The sequence below is a fragment of the Vulpes vulpes genome, chromosome 8 (assembly GCF_048418805.1).
Source record: "Vulpes vulpes isolate BD-2025 chromosome 8, VulVul3, whole genome shotgun sequence".
NCBI classification, from domain to species: domain Eukaryota; kingdom Metazoa; phylum Chordata; class Mammalia; order Carnivora; family Canidae; genus Vulpes; species Vulpes vulpes.
The window spans coordinates 4886070-4898214 of NC_132787.1; the positions used below are offsets into that span (position 1 = coordinate 4886070).

A 12145-nucleotide genomic window follows, 5' to 3' on the forward strand; every position below is an offset into this window, starting at 1 on the left:
GATAATGTGAGCTTCAGCAAAGGAAAAATCTTTGTGGGCTACAATGGGCATGGAAGACTTCCTAAAGGATATGGGATTTGAGCTGTTCCTGAAAGGAATATAACTTTTACAATGATGGACAAGAGGGAAAGGAGCATGTCTGCGAGCCTGGAGAAAGGAACCTTTCAGCAAAGGTACAAAGGAAAGGGTGTTGTGTATGTTGAGAACAGATAGGACAAGCTGATGCATGATGGGGATGTCATTCTGAGCAGTCGTGAGAAATAATAGTGGTCTTTGCCATTTAACTAGGTTTTGGATGAAATATTTAAGTAAAAAGAAAACCCATAAACATAGTAGAGAAAAAAAAAAGGTTTTAAAAAAGGTACTTTCAGGCAGCCCAGGTGGCTCAGTGGTTTAGCACCACCTTCAGTCCAGGGCATGATCCTGGGGTCCGGGATCAAGTCCCACGTCGGGCTCCCTGCATGGAGCCTGCTTCTCCCTCTGCCTGTGTCTCTGCCTCTCTCTGTGTCTCTCATGAATAAACAAATAAAATCTTAAAAAAAAAAAAAAAAAAAGTACTTTCTAAACATAAAAAGCCTAAAAGCCATCAAGGAAAAAAAAGAAAAAGATTGATTACAAGGCAAGGAAAAAAAATCTAATAAAGTCAGAAGACACACTACCAACTAAGAAAACAATTTACAATACACGTGACAGACAAAGGGTGAATTTCATTATAATACAAACAACTCTTACACATCTATTAGAAAAAGAAATTCACAAAAAATGATAATGGCAGATAAACACCTGAAATTTTGTTAAATCTTACTGATGCAAATAAAAATAATGAAAATATTTCAGCACTTAGGACAATATTCACAAATTTCTTAAACAGTGATGGTGAGAATGTGGGAAGATAGGCATTCTTACACCCTGTTAGTGGGAATGGTAAATTAGCATGACCATATGGAAGGCAATTTGTCATTATTTGTCAAAATGTACACTACACATACTCAGGAATTCCATTGTTAGGAATTTATCCCATGGATATACTCACATAAATATGCAAGGATGTATATACAATGTTATCCATTACAATTGTCCAATAAAAGTGAGAAGCTGGCAACAATCTAAATGCCCATCAGTAGGAAACTCGTAGTATGGTACAGCCACAAACGAGTTACTATGCAATTGTTAAAAAGAACAAGATTTATGTTAAAATAGAAAGGTCTCCCAAGATATTTTAAGTACAAGATGCAGAACAGTATGAATTGTAAGATTCCAATTCTGTACCTTTTAAATAGAACATATACATAGCTAATAAAACATCTAAAAGTGAAAAATCAGGGGCACCTGGGTGGCTCAGCAGTGGAGCATCTGCCTTTGGCTCAGGTCGTGATCCCGGGATCCTGGGATCGAGTCCTGAATCAAGCTTCCTGCAAGGAGCCTGCTTCTCCCTCTGCCTATGTCTCTGCTTCTCTGTGTGTCTCTCATGAATAAATACATAAAATCTTTAAAAAAGTAAAATACAATGAAATAATAAAAGTGAAAAATCAAAGAATTGCAGTATAAGCATAGTCATTAAAGAATCAGCCAGAAAGTTAAAATGGCTCATTATTGGGGGTAGGAAGTGCAGTACATAATTACTCTTGTGTTAACTTGATTTGTTAACCAGATGTACATAATGCATTTTTTTTTACATGATGAATTTTTTTTAAATAATGAATTTTGGGGTACCTGGTTGGCTCAGTCGGTCAAGTGTCTGTCTTCGGCTCAGGTCATGATCCTGGCATCCTGGGATTGAGCCCTACATTGGGCTTCCTGCTCAGCGGGGAGCCTGCTTCTCCCTCTCCTGTTCCACCTGCCTATGCTCTCTCTCTCCCCCCTCTCTCTCTCTCTGTGTCAAATAAATAAGTGAAATCTTAAAAAAGAAAAAAAAAAGAAAAGAAAAAAACCACAACAAATGATTTGTAACGTGTTCAGATGTCTTTTAAAAAAATTAATTTTAAAAAATATTTTAAAGAAAATAATGAATTTTAAATGTCTTAAATTAAGCAGTATCTTTCTAAAAATAGCTTTCTTTTTTTTTTTCCTTAAGATTTTACTTATTTATTCATGAGACACACAGAGAGAGAGAGAGAGAGAGAGGCAGAGACATAGGCAGAGAGAGAAGCAGGCTCCATGCAGGGAGCCTGATGCGGGACTGGGACTCCAGGATCACGCCCTGGGCCAAAGGCAGGCGCTCAACTGCTGAGCCACCCAGGCATCCCCAAAAATAGCCTTTTAAAAGAATTCTCATTCCCTTGTTCTCCCAATCACCTGCCTAGCTTTTCCTTCACAGCATAGTCAAAATTCTTGAAAAAGTTTTTTTTTTAATTTTAAAAAATTCTTGAAAAAGTTTTAAGTGCTTCTTAGTCTCCATTCCTTACTTTGTACCTTTCTCAACCCCTCAAAATTTGGTTTTGCCAAAGTCACCAATGACGTCGCTAAAGTCAGCAGGTAAGTCTCAGTCCTGATCCAAATTGACTTTGGTAATATCAGGAACTAGTTGTTTTGGAAGCCTGTTGGGCTCTGGTGACAGCACTGCAAGTTGTCTTCCTCCTGAAGAGACCCCTCGATAATGTTGCTGTTCCATAGGGTTCTGTTCCAGTCCCTCTTCTCTCCTTGCATGAGCTCCACTCCATAGCTGCAGTTACAACCTATGTTCTGATGTTCTCATGTTCTCATGGAGTCCATACTGCACTCCATAGCTGCAGTTACAACCTATGTTCTGATGTTCTCATGCCTCACAAATCTCTTATCTCTAGTCCAGATTGCTCTCTGCATTATATATTATACAACATTATACAGCATTATCCAATAGCATTTTACATGAATACTTTCCAACCTTTTCCATATCATGGCACACATAAAGAAGGATGGTATTTTCATGGCAACACACCTTAACAAGACTACAGTCTTTCATAGGAAGTTTGTGCTGCTTTGAGTTGGGAAAATATGCAGCACATCTGTAACCTCTTCCTGAAGCACAACAGTTGGGAAGCTCTTACCTCTTGGATGGACATTTTCACTGGGACATTCCCCAGGCATTTCAATGTTAACATATTTGGAAGTGAACATATCATCTCCCAAAATGCTCTCCTTGTGTTTTTCCACTTTCGTGAGTGGCCCTGCCATCTGGAAGCTACCCAGTCCGGAAGTCTTGGCTTAGCTCTCTGCTTCCCTCACCTTCCAATCCCTGCTGACTCTGCTGCTCTTCATTTCTTAAAGTGATCTCCTCTCCATCACCGCTTATCACTTTCCTAGTCCAGAGTACATCATTTCTCATTTTTCCCTTCAATTACCACAAAAACTCTGTTCTCTGACTTGAATCTTGCTTTCTCTAAACTGTTCTCCACATTGCAACCAGTTATCTTTCTAAAATGCAATTCTGATTATGCCAACCCCCTGCTTAAAACCATTCAAAGTACCAATGTGAGCAGTGATCTACCGGTCAGTCATCAGCACCATATGCACCATTGCTAGTAAACTGTTTTATTACAAGCAGCTTGTGGCAACAAGAGGTCTAAGAGACCTAGCCTGTTTTTTAACACAGATAAGTAAAGAACAATATGTGATGGGGCGCCTGGCTTGCTCAGTCAGATGAGTGTCCAATTCTTGGTTTCAGGTCAGATCATGATCTCAAGGTTGTGAAATCCAGCCCTACATCAGGCTCCAAGCTCAGTAGGGATTCTGCTTTAGGTTCTTTCCCTCCCTCTCTCTCTGCCCCTCCTCTCACCCTCTCTCTAAAATAAATAAATAAATCTTTTTAAAAATATGTGATGAATGGTATATAACAAGTATGGAAAACCAACTATGGGACTTCTGTATAGTTTTTAATAATTTAGGGCACTTGAGTGGCTCAGTCAGTTAAGCATCTGCCTTCGGCTCTGGTCATGGTCCCAAAAGTCCTTGGATCAAATCTGGCATCAGACTCCCTCCTCAGTGAGGAGCCTACATCTCCCTCTCCCTCTGACCCTCCCTGCCCCAGTTGTACTCTTTCTCTTTCTCTCTCTTAAATAAATAAATAAATAAATAAATAAATAAATAAATAAATAAATAAAATCTTTAACAATTTTTCTTAAATAATTTAAGTGAATAGTACCACCAGGGAGTTAAGATACAAAGTGATCATGGGTAATAGTAGTTATACTTCTTTAACATCTTGTCAGTGAAGATGAAGGTTTATAAAGTATAGAGAATCTGCCAAAATCTGAATGCCTAAGCTTTCAAGTGTGCAAAAGCCTTTAAGTAGGAGGGCAGATACTTGCTCTGACAAGTGCAGATGTTCTGGCTGTGTTTTTTTTTTTTTTTTAAAGTAAATATCTAAATGAAAAGTAAAAAATCCAGATGGTCTGTTTATTTCCAAAAATTTAGTTATTTGGAAACATCCCAAAATAGTTAGAAATGCTTGGCATACTATTAAGTAAGGTTTTTCTACCCTTGGTTTTGGAATGCAGTAGATACATGGAGTCTCACTGGATTTTTTTTTGTATTTTTTTTAATTTTTATTTATTTATGATAGTCACATAGAGAGAGAGAGATAGAGAGGCAGAGACATAGGCAGAGGGAGAAACAGGCTCCATGCACTGGGAGCCCGATGTGGGATTCGATCCCAGGTCTCCAGGATCGCTCCCTGGGCCAAAGGCAGGCGCCAAACCGCTGCACCACCCAGGGATCCCCTCTCACTGGATTTTTAAGCCCTGTGAGGAAAGGATCATGTCTAATCTTTGTTGTAAACCCAGGACTAGCCCACTGATCCTTATTCAATAAATATTGATGATTGAATGAATAAGAATTAGTCAGTGCTGCAAAATTCCAAAAATGCCACTATCATCAAGCTCCCTAAAGACTCCACAAAAAACTACTAGAATCAATGGCTAATAGGGACACTTGGATGGCTCAGTTGGGTAAGCCTCTGACTGGCTTGGGTTATGGTCTTAGGGTCTTAGGATTGAACCCTGTGTCTGGCTTTGCACTCAGCTAGGAATCTGCTTGTCCTTCTCCCTCTGTCCCTCCCCCACTTGTGCTCTCTCTGTCTCTCTCAAATAAAAATCTTTTCTTAAAAAGGTAGGGACACCTGGGTGGCTCAGCTGTTGAGCGTCTGCCTTCAGTTCAGGGCATGATCCCACTTCTCCCATTATGTCTCTGCCTCTCTCTCTCTCTGTTTATCATGAATAAATAAATAAAATCTTTTTTAAAAAAAATTCCTAGAAATAAATTTAACTAAGAAGGTGAAAGGTCTATACTCTGAAAATGATATGACATTGATGAAATTGAAGAAGACACAAACAAATGGAAAGATATATCCTGCTCGTGGATTGCAAGAATTAATACTGTTAAAATGTCCATACCACCAAAAGCAATCTACAGATCAGTGCAATCCCTATCAAAACACCAATGACATTTTTCACAGAAATAGAACAAATAATCCTAAAATTTGTATGCAATCTTGAGAAAGAAGAACAAAGGTAGAGGTACCACAGTCCCTGCTCCCTGACTTCAAACTACACTACAAAGCTATAGTAATCAAAACGGAATGGTGGGCAGCCCCGGTGGCGCAGTGGTTTAGCGCCGCCTGCAGCCCAGGGTGTGATCCTGGAGACCCGGGATCCGGATCGGGATCTAGTCCGACGTCGGGCTCCCTGCATGGAGCCTGCTTCTCCCTCTGCCTGTGTCTCTGCCTCTCTCTCTCTCTCTGTGTTTCTCATGAATAAATAAAATCTAAAAAAAAAAAAAAAAAAAGATTCTCAGAACTCTTAAATAATCTCTATTCTAAGATACTAGCATAGTGATTATTTAAGAGTTCTAAAAAAAAAAAAAACAAAAACGGAATGGTACTGGGTCAAAACAGAAAAGCCAATGGAACAGAACTGAGAACCAAGAAATAAATCCACACATACATGATCAATTAATCTACCTCAAATGGGGCAAGAATATACAATAGGAAAAAGACCATCTCTTCAATAAATGGTGTTGGGTGTTAGCTGTTCCTGCCCCTTCCGGGCCTTGCCTTTCTAGCCTCTTCAGCTGGGGAGGAGCCACCCCTTCCCTCTCTCCAGCAGCACTCACCCAGGAAGAACCAGCCTCTCCCACAGCGATGCCTCACTTTCTGCCAACCCCCAGTTCCCTCTCCGCAGCCAAGCTTGTCATTGGCCCTCAGGGCTGAGAATAAAAGTAGTGAGTAGAAAAAAAAATAAAATAAATGGTGTGGGGAGGTTGTGCAATTATATGGAAAAGAATGAAACTGAATCCCTATCTTAACATCATACCCAAAAATCAACTCAAATGGATTAAAGACTTGAATATAAGACCTGAAACCATAAAAGTCCTTAAAGATAACATAAGCAGTGAGTTCCCTGACATCAGTCTTAGCAACAATTTTTGGATTTGACTCCACAGGCAAGGGCAACAAAAGCAAAAATAAACAAATGGGACTATATCAAACTAAAAACGTTTTTGCAGAGCAAGCACTCAAGAAATCAAAAGGGCAACTTACTGCATCTGCCTTGGGCTCAGGGCGTGATCCTGGAGACCCGGGATCGAGTCCTATGTCGGGCTCCCCGCATGGAGCCTGCTTCTCCCTCTGCCTGTGTCTCTGCCTCTCTCTCTCTCTCTCTGCATCTCTATGAATAAATAAATAAAATCTTTAAAAAAGAAGAAGAAGGGGATCCCTGGGTGGCGCAGTGGTTTGGTGCCTGCCTTTGGCCCAGGGCGCGATCCTGGAGACCCGGGATCGAATCCCACATCGGGCTCCCGGTGCATGGAGCCTGCTTCTCCCTCTGCCTGTGTCTCTGCCTCTCTCTCTCTCTGTGTGTGACTATCATAAATAAATAAAAATTTAAAAAAAATTTAAAAAAAAAGAAGAAGAAGAAAAGCATTATTAAAAACTCCATCCCAGGGGATCCCTGGGTGGCTCAGCGGTTTAGTGCCTGCCTTCGGCCCAGGGCATGATCCTGGAGTCCCGGGATCGAGTCCCACGGGCTCCCTACATGGAGCCTGCTTCTCCCTCTGCCTGTGTCTCTGCCTCTCTCTTGGTGTCTCTCATGAATAAATAAAATCTTAAAAAAAAAAAAAGCAACTTACTGAATGGAAGAAAATATTTGCAAATCATATATGTGATAAGGGGCTAATTTCTAAAATATATAAAGAACAATAGCTAAAACAAAAAATCTGATTTAAAATGAACAGAAGAAGGAGAGATGGGAAAAAAATTAAAAATTAAATGCACAGATGGTTTGAGTGGACATTTTTCCAAAGACATACTAATGACCAACAAGCACATGAAAAGCTGCTCAGTATCACAGAAATGTACATCACAACCACAATGAGATATCACCTCACAGAATGGCTATTATCAAAAAAAAAAAAAAAAAAACGTGTTGACAATGATGTGGAGAAAAGCAAACACTTGAGCACTGGTGGTGAGAATGTAAATTGGTGCAGCCATTATGGAGAACAGTATGGAAGTTGCTCAAAAAATTAAAATAACCACCATATGATCCAGCAATTCCACTCTGGGTTTTTATTCCAAGAAAACAAAAACACGCCCCTGTTCACTGCAGCATTATTTACAATAGCCAAGATATAGGACAACCTAAGTGTCCATTGATAAATGAATGGATAAATAAGATGTGTGTGTGTGCACATGTATATATGTATATGTATATATATTATACACACACGTATACATGCTTACATATATATTAAATACAATATATACATATATACGCAAATATATATACACACATACATAGAATGGACTATTACTCAGCCATAAAACAATGAAATCTTGCCATCTGCAATATGGATGGACCTTGAGGGTATTATGCTAAGTGAAGTAAGTCAGAAAAAGAAAAATACCCTATGATTTTACTTACATATGGAATCTGAAAAACAAAACCAGACATATAGATAACAGAGAACAGACCGATGGTTGCCAGAAAAGAGGATGGTAGGGGGATGGGCTATATGGGTAAAGGGCATCAAGAGGTTTAAACTCCCAGTTAAAAAATAAACAAGTCATGGAGATGTACTGTACAACATGGGGAATGTGGTCAATAATACTGTATTAAATTTGGTGAAGATGGGGACTAGGCTTGTGGTCATTTTGCAATGTATATAAATGTTGAATCACTATGTTGTACACCTAAAACTAATATGATATTGTAGTTCAACAATAATACTTTAATTTAAAAAAATGTGAGCTTTCTCAGAAATGAAAACATGTTCACAAAGAGGTTTGCACAAGACTATTTATGGCTATTTATATTTATAGGGCTTATTCATAATAGCCCAAAACTGGAAACACCCATACATCAACTGGAGAATGGATAAAGAAATTGTGATATATTCATACAATGGAATATTACTCAGCGATAAAAATGAATAGGTTCACATTAGTCAAAAACATGACTAAAGAATATAGACACAAAAAAGTGCATACTAGTTGGTGACACTTATGTGAAATCCAAGAACAGACAAAACTATGGGGCTAGAATTAAGGAGGTTGCAGGGGGCGGGTAGGTGCAGGGTAGTTAACTATAAATATAAAGGGGCATGAAGGAATTTTCTGGGGTGATGTTCATTATCTTGTTCTGGATTATTATATAGGTGTATGTTGTTGAAATTCACCAAATAGAACACCTAAGATCTGTGCTTTTTATTGTATGTTAAGGATAATTCAACCAATAAAATTTGTTTTAAACCAAAGGTGAGAGAGCTGGTGGGAATAACCATCTGTCATTTAGGCTTCACTAATAACTGATCTCAAGCACTCATTTCTATGCTCAAGAACCCAAAATGACTTCTGTGTCACTTACCCTGTCAAATCCATACATACCCTCATTCTGCTCTTCTCCGTACTGAACCTCCTCCACTAACTTCTACTTCGCACCCAGCCCAGGTGATGGGCTCGCTGTCCCGGGCAGCTAATACGCTCTCCTACCCGAGTCTCCTTGTGTCCTTACCCTGCCTGGATCTACTCGAGTTCTCTCTGCCCTTCAAGTGCCATTCTAAATTAGGGAGCCTCCTTCAGAGAGGAGCTCTTGATTAATCCTAGCCAATTTGCGCACCCCAAGATCCCTCTGCTTTTATGTTCCTTTATCGGACTGCTACGATGCGTTAATACATTCCATGTACTCCCACAACAGAAGCAATTTTAATAAGATGGGCAGAGACGGTGGCTAGGGATCCCTCTGTATTTCTCTGCAGAACCCCATTTAGAACCTGCATTAACCGGCCACTCACTACCATGCAGACTGTGAAGATCACACCGTATCCAGACAAGGGCAAATAGATACTGAACGAAGGACCAAGGGGAATGGTACTGCAGGGGAGCTGAGGCCCTGCAGGGGCCTAGGTGGGCTGGGGCTTTTCTTCTTCTAAGCACGCGGTAGGTTCAGCAGGGCAGGTGCTCGTCCCCACCAAGGCAGCAAGTGGCTGAGAACGAGGTCCCATCCTCTTTGTGCTCGGCCTTCCCTCCAGTGAGGAAACGGCCAGCACTACTCTGAAAGGAGCGGAGCCTCTTCCAGGCGCCGCGTTCTCTCCATTATTACGGGGAGGACCGGATCCCGATCCCGATCCCCATCCCGATCCCGATCCCGAGGAGGAAAAGTGAGGAGGGAGCATTTAAGGCCAAGGAGGCACTCAAGCGTCTTCCCACAGATTTACACCCAACACGTAAGCAGGAAGGCAAATTACAAACACCAAGGCTCACAACCACAGACACACGTGCACGCCCAGCCCCACAGACGCAGACGCGCATGCCCGTGGCGCCGCGCGCACCTACTTAGTTTTCTCCGCTCTAGATGCCCCCGTTCCACCCCGTCTCGGCCCCGCGCGGCCCCTCCCGCCCCGGAGCCCGGGAGGCTCACCCAGCGGGACCCGAGCGGGCCCGAGGACGGCGCCGCTCCGGAGGGGGAGGGGAGGCCCTCCCCAGCGGGGCGGAAGCGGCGCTCTCCGGCCGGGCGGCCTGGGCTCCCGTCCTGGGAACATCTGGCGGGGCTGGGAGGGGCGCGCATCCAGGGCGGACGCGGATTGGCTGCGCCGAGGGAGGGGGCGGGGTCTGGGCGAGGGGCGGGGCCCACTGGCCCCTTTAAAGCCTTGACATCAAGAGGCGGCCCCAGCACCCCCTTCTTCTGCCCCCCGCCCCCGAGCCGCGGCCATGGACCCGGCGGATCCGGCCTGCCCTGGCCCAGCCCGACACCTGATTTCGGTGAGTGCCGGGCCGACGTGGGATTGAAAGGGCGGCGAGCGGAGCCCCGGGAGCCGCGGGCTGGGGGTGGGCGGTCTGAAGGGTACGGCTCTCGTGGCAGCCTCGGGTCGGAGGGGGCGGCGCGCCTTCCTGCCCGGTCCTCGCCGCCCGCCCCTCCCTCCCTCCCTCCCGCCGCACTGTCCCCGGGGGGGGTCCGGCTGCGACTCTGTCCACCCCCACCCCACCCCCTCCCGCCCCCCGCGCCCTCCTCGCGCACACTCCATGGCCCCGGAAGGGAAACTTTCGGGACAGGGGGATGTTCCGGGGGCCGGTCTCCCTCCCTCTTTGAAAGCACTGACCTTGCCCCAGCTGCGCACCCCACCCCACCCCACCCGCAGCCCCCCGTCCGGGTGCCGCTTAGCGGTGCCTGGTTGTTGCGCGCGGGGGGGGGGGGGCTCGCCCCAAAGCGCAGGCGCGGAGCCGAGCCCTGGGCTCCTCTTCGCCCTCCTTGCAGTCCCCGTGGCCTGGGGCGGTAGGGCGTGGGGAGGATGGGGAGAGGCGGGGAGACCGGGGTCTCTAGGAACAATCCTTTGGTGGCTTTGAGGGGCTGCGGGAAAGAAGGAGGGGGGGGGGCGGCAGGCTGAACACTAAAGAGAGGCTGAGGGAGGGAGAAGGGCTGGACCGGGTGTGGGGCCAGGGCAGCGCCTGCAGGAAAGGCTCTCCGGGTCCTGGCTGCGGTGCCAGAAGAATGCAGAGAATGTATCTGTGCCCGACACTCCCCTGGCCTAGGCCGAGTGGAAGAGCGGCTCACCAAACCCCAGCCCCCTTCTCCTTATTCTGGGCTCAAGGCCCTGGGTCTCCAGCCCTGGCACTGCCCCAAGGGCACAGAGGGCCCGCACCTCCCGCGGGCCTGATATTCCAGGTTCTCAGCGCTCTCCACCCCGCCTGCCAGCTGCTACTTAAATGCTCGCCTGAGGAACCGGGGGTCTTAGCCTGATGGGTTCCTGGGTGTTAAGGCAAATCTCTCTTATTCCCTCCCAGCCTCTCTCTCCCTCCCCTTGGGTCCTCCTGCCTAAGCACAGTTGTCCGCCAGAGGTAGTGGCTGGAGGCAGATGCCTGGGACAGGGGTGGTACTGGGAGACGGTAGAGAGGGAGTCAGTGTCTAACCATTCCATGGTCAGTACTCAATGGGAAAAAATGAACCCAGCCTGACCCTGTCGTGCAAGACCCCTTGTCTTTCCAGAAGGGAGACACAAAATTCACTTCTCATATTGGTTCCCTGTCTTTCTAGGAACAGCCTAGGGTTAGTGGGTGTCCTACTTGAGAGAAACATGTGTATTCCTGTCTATAGTCCCACATAGTTCAACTTTGTTTTCAAAGTCTGTGGTCTGTGCATGAGGTGGCTCAGGCCTTCCAGCATCTTTCTTCAGCTTAGGTCTTTGGAACAGATTGGGAACCTGGAGAGGCAGATGGCCTGGGTCGCAGGGAAGAAGGCTGTTCCACAGTGGGCAGAAACCAATGTATATGAGGAGCAGGCCACTATCACTGTACACAAGGAGTTGGAAGCACTGGCCCCTGCTTTTCCCAGCTTGCTGTGTGACTTTGGCCAAGACAGTTTGCCTCTCTGGGGCTCTTTTCCCTCCTCTGTAAAATTCAGCACTTGGACTGGAAAGCTCTAACATTCCCTTCCACTTTTTGACATTGCATGATTCCCCTGATCAGTGAATCTGAAAGGGAGAAAGGTCCTCTGGCAGGTGACTTGAGGAGTTTGAGGAGGGAGGTGTTGGGTGATGAGGTTCTAAATCACAGTTACTTAGGACTAGAACCTTGGATGGAGGGGGGGTACAGACTCACTTATTCTGCCTAAGAATAGTCATTGTCTTTCTCCCCCCTGGTAGTTTGGGTGATGAACTCTTGCTGGCTGGGGTTTGGCCC

At 45.0% G+C, this 12145-nt stretch overlaps 1 protein-coding gene and 1 long non-coding RNA gene across 5 annotated transcripts in view; one reads left to right on the forward strand and one right to left on the reverse strand.

Moving 5' to 3' along the window:
* Nucleotides 1–10021, reverse strand: part of LOC112921122 (uncharacterized) — a 21919-nt gene extending 11898 nt beyond the window's left edge. The window contains exons 1-2 of one of the 2 annotated variants that reach the window (XR_003235189.2): nt 9891–9997; nt 6515–6641 (exon numbers count right to left, since the gene is read on the reverse strand). This is a non-coding gene — a long non-coding RNA (uncharacterized lncRNA). Of the gene's footprint in view, nt 1–6514; nt 6642–9890 lie in introns of both variants that reach the window. The other variant, XR_003235188.2, reaches the window with a different exon arrangement.
* An 88-nt stretch (nt 10022–10109) lies between these two features.
* NCKAP5L (NCK associated protein 5 like) overlaps nt 10110–12145 on the forward strand; it is a 29952-nt gene continuing 27916 nt past the window's right edge. For 2 of the 3 annotated variants that reach the window (XM_026000278.2, XM_026000279.2), the window contains exon 1: nt 10111–10231. The gene's annotated coding sequence lies outside the window, so the exon portion shown is untranslated. Of the gene's footprint in view, nt 10232–12145 lie in introns of all 3 variants that reach the window. The other variant, XM_072765338.1, reaches the window with a different exon arrangement.